The sequence below is a fragment of the Corvus cornix genome, chromosome Z (genome assembly GCF_000738735.6).
Source record: "Corvus cornix cornix isolate S_Up_H32 chromosome Z, ASM73873v5, whole genome shotgun sequence".
NCBI lineage: Eukaryota > Metazoa > Chordata > Aves > Passeriformes > Corvidae > Corvus > Corvus cornix.
This window is the reverse complement of record NC_046357.1, coordinates 40,506,726-40,520,897: the sequence shown is the minus strand read 5'-3', so window position 1 is coordinate 40,520,897 and position 14,172 is coordinate 40,506,726. Positions and strand designations below refer to the sequence as shown.

General features: G+C 41.0%; 1 long non-coding RNA gene across 3 annotated transcripts in view; it reads left to right on the top strand.

The window, feature by feature from the left end:
* LOC109145180 overlaps positions 1 to 14,172 on the top strand; it is a 114,924-nt gene that overhangs the window by 55,499 nt on the left and 45,253 nt on the right. The window contains exon 3 of one of the 3 annotated variants that reach the window (XR_002046454.2): positions 10,671 to 10,752. The exons of 1 other annotated variant lie outside the window; for it this stretch is intronic. This is a non-coding gene — a long non-coding RNA (uncharacterized LOC109145180). The remainder of the gene's footprint in view (positions 1 to 10,670; positions 10,753 to 14,172) is intronic. One more of the 3 variants, XR_002046453.1, reaches the window with a different exon arrangement.

Sequence of the window (14,172 nt, the reverse complement as noted above, 5' to 3'; positions counted from 1 at the left end):
AAGTATGCTGTGCCAAAATTTTTTTTGCTCAGTACTACTGAGACATTGCTTTCTTTTTCTAATCCTAGATTATAGAATTGTAGATAATGCAGATATTATCTTTCTGATGAGACAAGATTGGTCTCAACATTACATCCATGAGCTTTATACAGGTTTTTTTTTGAGTGCTAGGCCAAGACTAACCAGATCTCAGAGACAGGAAATTATTCCTGGCATTAATTTTGGTTTTTATTGAGTCAGTTCTCTTTTTTCCTGTGCCACCTTAAGCTTTTATTTTCTGTCATTTATCCGTGCCTCTGTTCAAATGAAAGTTAGGAAAGTTCACCTAAAATAACATATGTTTTTGTTTTTCTGAGTGTTACCTTCATAGTAAAGAAAACCTGCTGTTCTCATGATCTTTAGCTGCTCAGTTGTTCTGTGTCTGTATTACAGGGTTTTTCCCTCTCACACTAGTATAAATCACAAGGTGTTGGTGCTAGTAATGCCACAGTCAGGATAAATCTAACACTTTTAGCATTCTTTCTGAATTCTTGACCAGGCTTTTAGCTAATGATATGTCAGCATAAACTCCACAGAAATCAATAAGCGCCTAGATCACCATGGCCAGGGACCAAGGTATTACGTGATTTAACGCATGTTATTTTTGCTGTAAAAATGATTTTATGTGCTATTGATTTTAGAGTTATTCTTCTGTTTGGGTCCCTCTTCTCTTTTGTACTCCTTTTCTAGAGCAGTGTTCAAGGACATCATGAACACCCCAAATCTGGAGGGCAAGCCATAGCTTGTGATGTACTTGTGCCAGCAGCAGCATCTGCTGTTTGCTATTTTCTTTGGACTCAGATTTGAGATGGCAGAAATTTGCACATGGTGATTTCTTTGGATATTGGCTTCTGAAAAATGCATCCCTTGGGTTTTGAACATGTGGTTATGTTCTGCCATGTAATGGTTTTCTTTAGAAGTGTGGGACTCCTACATTTGATCAGGGTTTAATTCTGATATGAACCCTGTCCAGTTCTCTCTGTATTTGAATCTCACAGCAGCAGAGCTCAAGTGACTTCAGCAGAGGCATTACTATCTTGAATAGTAAAATAGGACATGGAAATGTCTTCCATCCTGCCTGCCTTCCTGCTTTTTTCCTTCCTGCCTCCTTTCCTCCCTCCCTCTCTCCCTCCCTTCCTCCATTTTCAGCAAGCAAACATTGCATCTGGTTGTGTAGACCTGCGCAGAAGAAGTGGAATCAGTGAACCAATCCCAATTTATAACAGTCTTAAATACTTAAAGACTCCAGACCTGAGGATAAGACATAAAAATTCTGTGTTGCAGAGATTTGGAATCCACAAAACAACTAATCTTAACTGTATAATGTACCCTGTATTCAACCAGGTTATCACAGTGCTGAGGCCAGCAACTTCTGTTAGTTAAAAGGTAATTATTCTCAGTTTAAGGACACAAGGACTTCTCTGACTCCTTCAAGAAACAGAACACACAATGAAGCAAATTAAATAAGGGAGAAGGATAAGAGGAAACAGAAGCAGTGTATGGAATATTAAGAGCAAAGAACTGATTCTGTTATGGTTTACACCTTCTCATTGATTTTCAGAAGCATTAGATGGCTATGCAGGGATGTAGGTTATGGAAAATTGCTTTGAGCTGTTGAAAAGAAGCAGTGAAAATTAATGTGCATCTCTGCATGCTAAACATAAACTTGCCAGTCTCATTGCTCTATCTTCTGCAGAGGTCACTAGGATAAACAATTTAAATTCTCTGCATATCTTACTTTATTAATTAGACATGTTTTTCACATCAGAATGCCTGTTTCTTTGCCTTCATTTCCTTCTTGTTTTCATGCTTCCTTATGCTGGATTACATTTTAGACTGAGAACAGACTTATATAAGATTATACTATACCAGTCAGTAGAAGACTGTCTATTGCCTGCGTATGCCTGGGTATATTTTAGAAAAGCTACTGAGAAATTGGTAAAAATGGTTTGAGAATGAAAAAATAAGGCCAGACATAAATATAAGTGGAGCATGCTCCTGCAGGCAGTTCCTCAGCCGGGGAAGTTTGAGTGAAAAATAGTAAAGGCTTCCTGTCTCTGATTCATACCTTATGAGAGGTTTCTTTAATGATTGTTCTTTTGTGTAGCCAAAGCAATGTTCATTTGCCATTTATTTATGGTTTAATACTAAAGCATCTGGATGAAAATTGAATGAGGAATAAGGTTAAATGAGAGGCACGCCCTGACATAGAAACTACGGGGCTGATGAGTGTCTCAGAAAACTGACTGAAAGGAAATAGTTTTTCAGTAGATCCTGGAAATAACAAAAGAAATGAACTGATCACATTTTGGTTTAATGGTGCATTTAACTACTTCTGAATTACTGGGGATCTCTTTTGTAAGTGTTTCTCATAGCAGCATTAGTACCAAATGAATTAATGGAGATCAGTGTTATTGCAGTGAATAATTGCAAATAAATTAATATAATTACAGGGAAATAAATGTGTTAGCAATTTAATTTTTACATTTAATTCTTCATTGCGAAGATCCTATCTGTTCTCCCTTGCATTAAGGTCTCTCTTCTTACTCCTTATCTCACTGCTTAGGTAGAGTTTGTAATTCTGCTGGTTCACATGTAAGGTGAATTGTAATTCCTGGGGGGTTTTGCTCATTCATACCTGTCTGTGTGTATATCTCTAGACTTCTAATGTGGTGTCAGAGATGTCTTCATAAATCTCATGGGACTGATTGACTATCAGTGATTTTTCTGAGTTTTACAGAAGAGAAAGAGACTGTAAAACTTGCCCATGGTTGAATTTGAGTATGTGAATAATGGTTTCAGCCCAACAGTCTTCTGTCTCGAATCATTTTTGTTGACATAAGTCTAAAGTAACTTGTTCAAGGTCAGTGGAATTACATCAATGTAAAAGTAGGGTAAATAAGAGGAGAACCAGGTTTCCATGTGTATTTCTCCTAGGAGAGCTCTTAGGATTTGATGATAAGTCAGCAAGCTGAGGAATAATTTTACTTATTTTGTAAATGCAATCAAAAAGCAAGCTAAATTTGTTTTGACTTTTCCAGTCATATTTCCTCTGTTCTAATGTGAATGAATCAGATAAGGAGGATTCCTCTGCCTATGTGATTATACAACTCATATTTGTAAATTTGAAGGAAGTATAGAGAAGAAGGGTTTTGAAGTCTGATGGAGAGTCCTTATTTAATAAAGCAAGGAGAGCACTTTGACCTAAGTTACTTGAAAACCCCTTAAATTTAAACGCAACAGGATTATTTAAGCTTTGCCTTCCTAAGTATGGGTATTTAAACACAGTGGAGAAGCTAGCCAGCAGTTTTATTCATTTTTCTTCATTTTTGAGGAGGTTGCTGGTCTTAGAAAGAGATGTTGAGATTTCTCTGTGAATGTCATGGGAAACATCAAGGGAACTTGTTTTTTCAGTCTCTCCAATTAGACAGCATTTCAGGAACATTCTTAGTAGGATCAGGGTGTTAGTGCTTAGGTGAAATCACTTTGAAGAAAGGTGGGTGGGGGATTCCTGAGTTTAGGAACCAGTATAGTCCAGCTATATGCAGTATAAAACAAACTGGGAATATTTTATTATTTTGTCTTGATGTTACTTGATGAGCCCAGCCTGTGATGGCTGAGTGCGTGCTACACTGTGTCAGAGGAGACTGCTGAAGTTCTCGTGCAGTTCTGCAGGAATGGCCTGGAGCACATGTCACCACAGCAGATACCACAAAGACCATGCATTTTGCTACACTACTGATAGATTTTATATCTGCACATTGCAGGAAGGCTCTCCTGGGTCCCATATTTCCATGAACGGTGAGGAATGTTCTTTAAACTTCTATTCTGCTATAATTATGAAGAATGCACAACACTTTCTAACTATTAAGCCCTATTGCAAGAGTTAGATTTGGCTTCAAATTGTGGCTTGTGAGTTTGCAGGTGTTTGGCTCCACTGAAACCACTTTATCTGTTTCTGCATTTGTCACCAGTCTTGCTTTATCAGAAGGAAGTATTGGCCATAAGACAGAGCTGAGGGGCTTTTGATTAAAAAAAAGAAAGTCCTGAACAAACCCCATGACTTTGATATAGAAGCCTTTGTGAATTCTAGTCCCCATTTTTAGCTATACAGGTAATTGGCGCCTGGCAGCTCATTTCTGTTGTATTTCTTTGGCTTAGCTTTGTGTTAATTACCTAAATTTACTCATTTAGAGGCATCACTGCATGTGGTTTGGCAGGCACACGTTTTGCTAAAGAGACTTTCCTGTATGCTTTTCTGCCTGCACTGGAAGCTGCGTTTAGTGTACTGTACTTCAAAATGTTATTGTTTGCTTTTAGTCAGATAAACAAATATTATGATAATGAAAAGTCCATGAACAAATGGTGACAACAGCAGAGCACTAAACATAAGAATTAATTAGCAAGAACAGTCAGCTATCCCAGATGTCTGATGTAATTTTGAAGAGAGAACTTGAAATATTGAAGACATTCAAAGCACCACTTAGGAGGGTGAAAAACATCCATGCACTTTAACATCTAAATTACAAATGTGATCTCTCTCTTAGCTACTGGCCTATAAATGAATTATACCAAGGCTTACATGCCTACAGTTCACAATTGCAATAAAAAGACTATTCCTTTGCTGGTATTCTGACCATATGTTTCTTCCCAATTCTGATTTTTTTGTCAGGATGGGCCAGGACCTTGTCAGTAGCTCAGACCTGTGCATGTTACACCAATTTCTACTATCTTGTTTTGGAAAGTGGACCCACTCATGAAGTGTCATGCTGAAGCACGAACATTTCCATCCCGTCTGTGTTTTCCCCCATTTCTTTTACTACAGTCTTTTCTGTGCTACAACTGCTGTATGCATCTGTTCTTACTTTGCTGAGGTTTCGAGGACACGTTTATAAGCCAGTTAAAGAGTGAGGTCCTGCTGTGTCTATTAGGGTCCAGGTATCTTAAACAATTATTTACCTCTGATATGTCCTGTCACGTAATTTTATTTGGTTTAAGTCCTGTGACATAATTTTATTTGGTTTAAGTAGCAAGTAAAGTTGCTTAGAGGCTTCAGTTATCCTTGGTCAGCCTGAATCTGTGTGCATCAGTGCACAGATGCACTGTGTGCATCAGTGTTTTACTAGTGAAACTGTGCTGGTACAAAAAGTACTCTGTAAATATAATCTCAACTGCCAACATTGGGGTTTCCAGCATTCCTGGTAGATATTGCCGGACTGTGGCTCAGCTACCTACTCAGGAAAGGGGACAAACTAGATTCCCTATTGCAAACTTTGCCATAACCATATGCAGTTGAAATATAGCTGGCAAAGGTAATCTCAGATGTACTGGAATGCAGGGAAGAGCTGCTGCATTTTTTCTTCTTTCACTGCTATTAGGCCAAGGCTAAGTACAATTTTCTCCTAAAGAAAAACTGTTCAGAAGGGGTCTGCCCACCTCAAGTATGACCGTAGGAGTTTTTTTAAAAAAGCCCTTGCCTCTCTTAGTTAAACAGATCACATCATGGCAGAACTTCAGTTCTGAATCCAGATAAAGATTAATGTGAGGTTTAACTTCACTGGAAATGAGAATTGTCCCTGTGTGCTGAATGAGATTTGTAAAATGAGGAAATACTCACTAAAGCAGAGCATTGGCATATTTTCAAATTAAGACCACAGTGAAAATGAATTAAGTGCACTCTGGTTAATTAACTAACTAGAAAGGTATGAGAAATTCTATCTCCGATGACTAACACAGTCTGCCTTTTGATCTCAGTGCAATAAGAAGGAAGACAGAGCTACTGAATGTCTAACAATGTTGATTTTATATACTCAATGAAAGTTTCCCAGAATTGCAAATATTTAGAGTGAGTATATGTTCTTGTGTAGTCATTTTTCCATGACCACATTTTCTCCATTTAGGAGGACTCTCTCTCTCTCTCTCTCTCTGTTCTTGCTCCATCTCTAAACCAATCATTTGTCATTTCTTTTGCATAAGAGCCATCACCTGGGCTAAAAGGAAAAAGGAGTGTAGAAGTGGCAGGCTCTACTTGATAGGCTTTCTCCTAAGAAAATTTCAAGTCCATTTCAAATGGACTCAGCTCTTTCCAATTTCTATTTCATGTATTAATGGTTTATCTTTCTTTCTTTCTTTTTTTTTTTCTTTCCCTTCCCAGATATTTTATCAGTTTCCCCCTTCTCATAGCACCGGGCAATTTCTGGAAGCCTGGCTATGTGCAATAATGAAGGGAAATCCTTACTAAACATCTGTCACCTTCATGGGATTGAGTACAAGTTCTGCAGGAGGGACTTCTTGTCTTAGCAAAAGCCTGCTTTCACCGGCTCCTGTTACACCTGTGACATCAAAAGGTGTCTGGTGCCTGCCCTGTAACAGAGTTTAAGGATAAAATTCCATCTGGAAACATAGTAGTTATGTGAGAGAGAAACATGAAAAGGGCAACACGGCAGCATAGGAAAGTGGATAGGCAGCTGGCCTGTGTGACAAATGAACAGCCAGAATGGCTTTTATGCATTCATCTAGTGGTCACATCACTCCCTTCACCCCATTTCTTTTCTCTGCAGGCAAGTAGGGTGTGACCTGATGATTCCCTTGTCAATAACCTAAGGCAAGGTCATTAGAGAGGAATGAAATGGGGCTGAAAAGCAAAGCAGGTCCTAGGAGAGAGGATATTGCCATGTGTCATGGGTTAGCAAGCATAGTCCCGGAAGTGATGTTCTTGCAAAGGGGTGCTTACAGCTTCCTCTATGACCTAACAGAACCTATCAGCTGGCCAGTTTGAATATGGACAATTCTTTAAGCCACTTAAAATTGTGACCGCCTCTGTGATCCGCACTTAAGAATAGACAACCCCCCCCACAGTTCTGTCTCTTTTCCGGTGCTGGGACAGGTGGCTGCGGGCCCGTGCGGGGGCCAGGCCGGGCCAGGCCATGGCCATCCTGGAGCCAATGGGCCCTGTTCCACCCACAGAACCCCCCCACAGCCCTGCTACATGCAGATGGGTGGCTCCCCCTCTCCAGTGCGGCCAAGATTCAGCCGAAAGCTGCCCACTGCTGTCCGGCAAAGATCATGTGACCAGCAGTGATAAGCTTCATTCCAGCTGCAAGGCCTAGGTGAGATTAACCCTTTTAGTGCTGTGAAGAGCTGAAAACCTGAGGGAAGAGAGAGAGGAGATGCTTAAAGCTGAAATTCTGTTGTAAAGCTATGATGTATCAGAGTACCCGTTGTAATTTCATGAAGCCATGGGGGTGGAGTGTTCAACTTGTACTTGTGAGCAAAAGCACCTGTGCCGAGATAGGCAGATGCTGATGCAGCTGTAATTTCATGAGAAGTTTGAACAGGGAGAGATGGAAGCGATGAGGACTTTTGCTCCAAATGGAAAAGGAGAAAACCTCAGTTCCTAGAGAAGCTCCCAGAGATAGTCCTAGAGATGAAGATGAGGAAGACCCTTTGCTCCCAGGGAAGGAGAAGGGCCTATGTTGTTAGAGATGAAATGCTCCCAGAGATGGGTGAAGAGAACTTTTGTTTCTGAATGGCTCAACTGTTGGGGTCTCCTCCCCGCACCATGTAGCCCTGGGAGAGGGGCCCTGGTGGGGAGACACAGGGTTTCCCTGCCCCTGGTCAGCCTCGTTCCCCATTGGTTGGTTTGTGTTTCCCTGCACGGGCAAGGACCCTCGGGTCCCGTGACTGCAGCAGTTCCTCGGCAGAGATCCAGCCATGCAGCTGGAGAAATAAACATCTCTGAAACATCTAGCAAGAATCTGTCGATATATATTTCTTTTCCATGGGCCTCCTGGTTTGGTGCATTGTGTTACAGTATCCCCACTGTAACAAATGGTGGAGAATTGCCGGCAAGACACCAATCCCTAAGGACAGGAAATTTGTGAGTAAAAACCACTCTAGATCTCTCCTCGCCTTGTTTTGGATATTTTCTCTGGACTATGGAAGAATCATGGGAAACGTGGCTCTCTGAGCCACAGAAATAAATTTATCTAGAAGTTAAAGGAATCCTTGAACAGCAAAACAAGAAAGTGTTTGTTCTGGGAGATCTAGAACATTTTTTTAACTGGCTTTTCAAAAATTTCTTCTATATTTCTCGAGACTTACTTTTTGATATTAATCCTCCTGAAAATCCTGGAGCTTATCACGAGAGTTTTTTGGCACGAGATCTTGTTGGAGATGAAGGATCAAACAGAACATGCATTAGTGATTGAACCCTTGCGTGGATCCCTCGTGGTCAGTGAAGCTATTCAGGAGCATTTGTATGGTCCCATTACCCCTAAAGCAAAGGATGGCCATAGTCCCGCGGCAGAGGCCACGCGGGCCGCCATCCCAGGAGCGCGTGACTGCAGCCGTGCCAGCGGAGGTGCCTGCGCTGGATGCGCCCGGCCCCCTCGGGAGCACGCACTCATCGGATGCCATCTCTGTCTCGGGGTCCCCTGCCACGTGACTGCGAGTGAGGGCGCGATGCTGCAGGCGCCGCAGGTGCTGTGGGCCACGAGCAGCCAGGAACCGGGGGTCAGTGTGGCAGGCCGCTCTGAGCACATGGCTCGGAGAGCCCCGTAGAGCGAGAAGCGGCGGTTCCCACAACGACACGAGAAGCTGCGCAGCAGAGCGCCGAGCCGAAACGGGGCCGCACTCAAAGCAGCGTGGAGTTTGCGGAGCGGAACTGTTCGCAGGGCGCAGGGCCGGCGGCGATGGTGACGCGGGGCCACGCAGAGCCCAGACACACACTGGAGCAGCACTGCTCAGAGGGTGTGGAGCAGCCGCAACGCGAGGGCCTGGCTGAGATGTCAGAGTCAGCGAGGCAGCGGCCACGCGGGACCAGCAGCCATGACAAACATGCAAGCACGTGACAGAAGTTGTAGCCACGAAAGTCACAGGAACTGTGAAAAGGTACAATGTAAAAACAACTATGGATTTATAACACGAGATGATACAGGGGAAGATTTATTCATCCATAGAACTGCCATTAAAAGGAATAACCCTAAAAATTACCTGCAAAGTGTAGGAGATGGGGAAGTTGTACAATTTGATATAGTACAAGGAAAGAAGGGTTTACAAACAGCGAATGTTACTGGGCCTGGAGGTAATCCAGTCAAAGGCAGCCGTTATGCACAAAATTGTAAACAATATCCATCCCAGCAGCTTCTTACCCACAACCTACTTTCCCCTTTTCGCCTATACCCAGTATGAACCCTTTCCTAAGTTTACCCCATCCCCAGTTTATTCCTAATCTGTTTTTCACCCCATGGCTTCCCTATACAACTCCCTTTCCCTACAATTCCTCTCCGATGCCGAGGAGGGGATGAAAAGGGGGAGGGAAGAAATTAAACCCTCTCCTGCCTCAGTTTCCCCACAAAGCATGCCCAGAGAGTTCTGTCTCCCTTCTGTCAGCCTTAAGATATTCCAGAGAATCTGTTTGGACATTTAAAGACTCAGGAGGGTGGCTTGTTTTGTTTTGAAACTGTCCTTGTTGTTTTCAATGTTAAGTTTTACGTCTCTTTTGTTAAAAATAAATGGGTGAAATGTTGGGGTTTCCTCCCCCTGCCATGTAGCCCTGGGAGAGGGGCCCTGGTGGGGAGACACAGGGTTTCCCTGCCCCTGGCCAGCCTCATTCCCCATTGGTTGGTTTGTGTTTCCCTGCACGGGCAAGGACCCTCGGGTCCCGTGACTGCAGCAGTTCCTCGGCAGAGCTCCGGCCATGCGGCTGGAGAAATAAATATCTCTGAAACATCTAGCAAGAATCTGTCGATATATATTTCTTTTCCATGGGCCTCCTGGTTTGGTGCATTTTGTTACAGTATCCCCTCTGTAACACTCAACCTTAAAATTGTACCCCAGTAATTCAAGAGTGGACCCTTGAAAGCAGTTGTGGGAAAAGCTGCAAGTTGTGGGAAGGGACTCACATGTGAGCAGAGAACCAACCCGGGTGGCTGGCTCGTTGTGATAATGTTTTCATAGCATGGACAAGAGTCTCCTCTTCCTAAATGGACTGAACAAGATTATTATGGAAGTGGTAAACAGACTGAACATCTCAAGGCTTCCCTTTTTACATCGTCAGTGGGAGAAGGGAGAAAGGTGGGGGGAGAAGAAGTGTTCTGAAGGTGTGGTATTATTTTTTTTTCTTCTTTTAGGTCTGTTAATAAACTCTTTATATTCTTTCAAGTTTGGTGCCTGCTTTGCGTTTCTCCTAATTCTTATCTTACAGAAGGTAAACAGTAATGAGTATTTTGGACCAAACCACTACACCATGAATATGCTAAGGAATACATGAGAGGAATTTTTTTAAAGAAAGAAAAGGGCAGGTGAAAGAAAGAGTAATGAAAAGTAAAAAGAATTCTAGACAACTGTGAAGGAAAAATTATGATTAATACAAGCAATATAATGAGGAATACAGAAAATGAATGTGTGTACAAGAACAGAAAAAAATGTAGCATTTTAGGACTGTTTATTTTCCTCTGTTTTATTGGCAGGCATTCTTGAAAGGCTTTAGGAAGGTGTTCAGGTCAGACACCTAATTTCTGGTGACTATTTCTCTGCTGTGGAGTGTGCCTTTAAACAACAGGCATCGTTTGCTCTTTTGAGTTAGTGTGTTAAAGACATAATCACTTATATTCTGTTCTGGTTTTCAGTGTTGGTGTTTCTTCCCTTGACAGTCCTAACAAGACTCCAAAGTGACATTACAGAAATGGTGTAGCATGGAAACATTTTAAGGTAAAAAATCGTGAAACATTGCTGATTGTAAGGTTACAGTTGCTTGTAGGAGAAACTTCAGGGGGTAGATTCTGAATATGATGTTTATAAGAATCTATAATAGATTAAAAATCTGTTAAAAAGCATTGGAGTTGTTGCTTCACAGATCTGTACCACAAGTCTCATAACTGAATAAAAAGATATGAAATAAATGAATCTCCTACCGTGGAGGTTGGCCCCTAGAAGGAAAATACATTGCTTAGTTGTTATTCACAGAGAAATAATTATTTTTATAGACATCTTTCTATTTTTAGGACTCTTGATTTTAAACAATTGTGTTAGCAACACAGAATAGTAGCAGAGTAAAAATAGCTTACTGCTCTATAGACAGCAGTCTATAAAGGGCAAATTTAATGTGAGCATTGTCTAAGTCATTCATCTGTGCCTAAACAAATTCTGATGGTCTACCAGGGACTTGGAGCAGATTGCAGTGCCTGCCTTGTTTATGCATCCAGACTTCCTTTTATTGGGGGGGAGGGAGGGAGTGTAGTGTGCTGCTGACTGGGACAGGTAACAAAAAAACAGATACAGGAATTTGGAGTTAGTAGTTACCTGGGCCATATATGTTTGGGTTGTGTTAGAAGTTCAGAAGTGCTCTGAGCCTTTCCTCCACATGTCTTCCCTTGATCCTGCTGTGGAGGTCTATGTTTTCTGCATTCTCTCAGATGAGGAAGATTCTTGTCTAAAGTGTTATAATCATCCTTGCTGGTCAGAAGAGGCTATTGCTCATGTTACAAATGTAGATGAATCTTAAGAAAGTGTGCCTCAGGCCATTAAAGGCCATTTTTGTATTGCACTTAATGAAGAGGAGAGATGAGAGGAAGCCATGTCAGTGAGATGTAAGTATTGCGCCTGCACCTCTCCATTTCTGTGCTGATAGAGGACTGCTGAGAAATGTTGCCAAGGAATACTCTTCCTCACACAACCAATTACTTGCAGCAGCACCTGTGAGTTTCTTCAGTCCAGCAGAGAGCCAGTGAAAGGGTATAAGCCCAGTGCTTGATTTCTAAATAGTTCAAACATCTTTTAATCCCCCGAGTTTACAGTAAATACTTACTTCATTCCACTGCACTTTGCTACTTCTTATTTGAAAGAATAGCCTTCACTTTGTTCCTCATCACTTGTCTGCCCCACAGAACATGGTGCCAAAAATATTGATAAACCTCAGTGCTACCATCACCCTCATCAAGCTACAGTAGTGTCATAAGATTCTGGTTTTGCAACTGCTTTACGTCTATACACTTTTTATCTCCCATTCCTTTAAATGTTTTATTACAGGAAGTATTGCTCATTGTTTCCTGGCCCCCTCTCTCCCTTTCCTGAGAAGGAGAAAGTATGGCTGTAATAAACAAGGTCTAACTCTCTTCTGAAATCTCTTTTCCACTGCGGAGGCTCAGCTGTTCATTACTAAATATTCTTCATTTTGGATGTGTGTCTGACTTACATAAGTCATGTCCTCTCTCACCTCTGTTTGTATGGAGGAAAGTAATATAAAAATGGTTTGAGGACAAAACAAGAGGTATCTTTAACCTATCATCTACCAAAATTAAAATCTGTTAAAATTCGTATTTGTTAGTAGGTAATTCATCAGCAAGCTCTCTTTAGGTGATGGCTGTGGTGTTTGTTTTACTCAGAGAAAGTGGTGTGTGGGAAGCAGCCAGAAACAACCATAAGCCAAATGTGAGACTGAAAGGGAATCAAAGTGGTGCAAATGACCCACAGCACAGAACGTGTCCTCTGTAACTGCTGAAGCTCTTGTTTGGAAGAAAAATTATCCCTGTTTGCCCTGATACAAACCTATACATGAGACAAAAAGAGGCTTTGGCAGATCTCTTCTGGAATTTTTTTATAATTTGTTTAATTTTTCTGTGTGTCTATTGCATTATGTCAGAAAGTGGGATAACCATTCTTCTCTACCCGCTGTGGATGCCAAGTTATGAAATCACTGCTGTTTGTAAAACACAGGGAGATCCTTAATTGGAAGGATCAAACATTTCCTCAATTGGAAAAATCGAACATCTTGAATAAATAATTTGGACTGGGCATTTTCTTCCTACTAAATATGAAATGGTCTTAATGGCCTTGGATTTATAGCAAGCTTTAATCTGCTCCCAGGTGGCCACTAATCCTGGAGGAACAGTCAATTTTTTAAACAATTGGTTGCTTTAGTAATGAATATTTCTAATGAGAGTATAGAAACTGATCACAATCTATATATATTACAAAACACCTACTGGTCTACTTCAAGTGGTGATGTTATTGTTAGCATTCATAGTTTACAAAAGTTGTCTGCTTTCAGTCTATTTGTTAACTTCTCTAACACCACAATGGAAAACACACTGTTTGTATGAGAGCAAAGGAGGACTCTTGAAAGCTAATTGAATCCATGTTAAATCTGAGCAGGGGTGACAGACTTAGGGATGGTGTGTGGCTCAGATCACTTCAAAGAGACAGTGTTGCTGCCATTTTACCTGGCGTTTGTGCGAACAGGTTTGGAGCCCTGTTTGCTTTATTCACCGGGCTCCAAATTCATGAGGATTCTGAAGTGTTTCTGTTGTTCATAACATGCCTGACATATCTTTGAATAGGAAATTTGTCAAAGAATGTTAGAGCATATTGCTGATTTTTGGCATTTTAGGGAGGAGATAAGGTGTAAATGATGTTGTCAGAAATGTGGTAGTAGTAATTGCCTACAATGAGTGCAGGCTTATTATTCACAACAAGCCAGTCTTTTTAGTGACAGCTGCCATCAATACTCATTAAAAATATCAGACCTTTATACTGCTTCTACAGCAAGGATTAAAAAAATTAAACGAGATAAATTTAATAATCCCCAAACCTGCCCCATACTTAAATGCATCCACTTGCATAAAAACCCATTGCATTCACTGAAAGCCTTTGACTTCTGATTGTTCTGATGATATACTGCTGTGCTGAGGCTTCTAAAAGGAATTAAGTCCTACGTTTATAACTACTCTTACTGGAAAATACATGACTTTTATGAACGACTTTTGTAGAGTGTGTAACATTCCATAAGTATATCTAGTTTGCAGGTTAATCATAAGGAGATTGCATCGGTTCAAATTACGTAATTTTTCAGCTTCCTTGAAAGTCAAGAATGCAAACCCTTGAATAGACTCAGATTATAAACACTATTCATGTAACTTCATATCTTGAAAGTCTCTTTTGGTGCTCTGTTATTAAAATATTATGAAAAACGAAAGAACTCTGATTAAATATGCCTGCATGGATAAATTTACATTAATGAGAGATGATTAATTATGAGTTAATACCCCTTTCAGAAAAAGCATTTTAGGTGGGTGCTTTTAATGAGCAGGGTACAATGATAATCTGGCAACAGTCCTCTGTTGAGAAAATCAA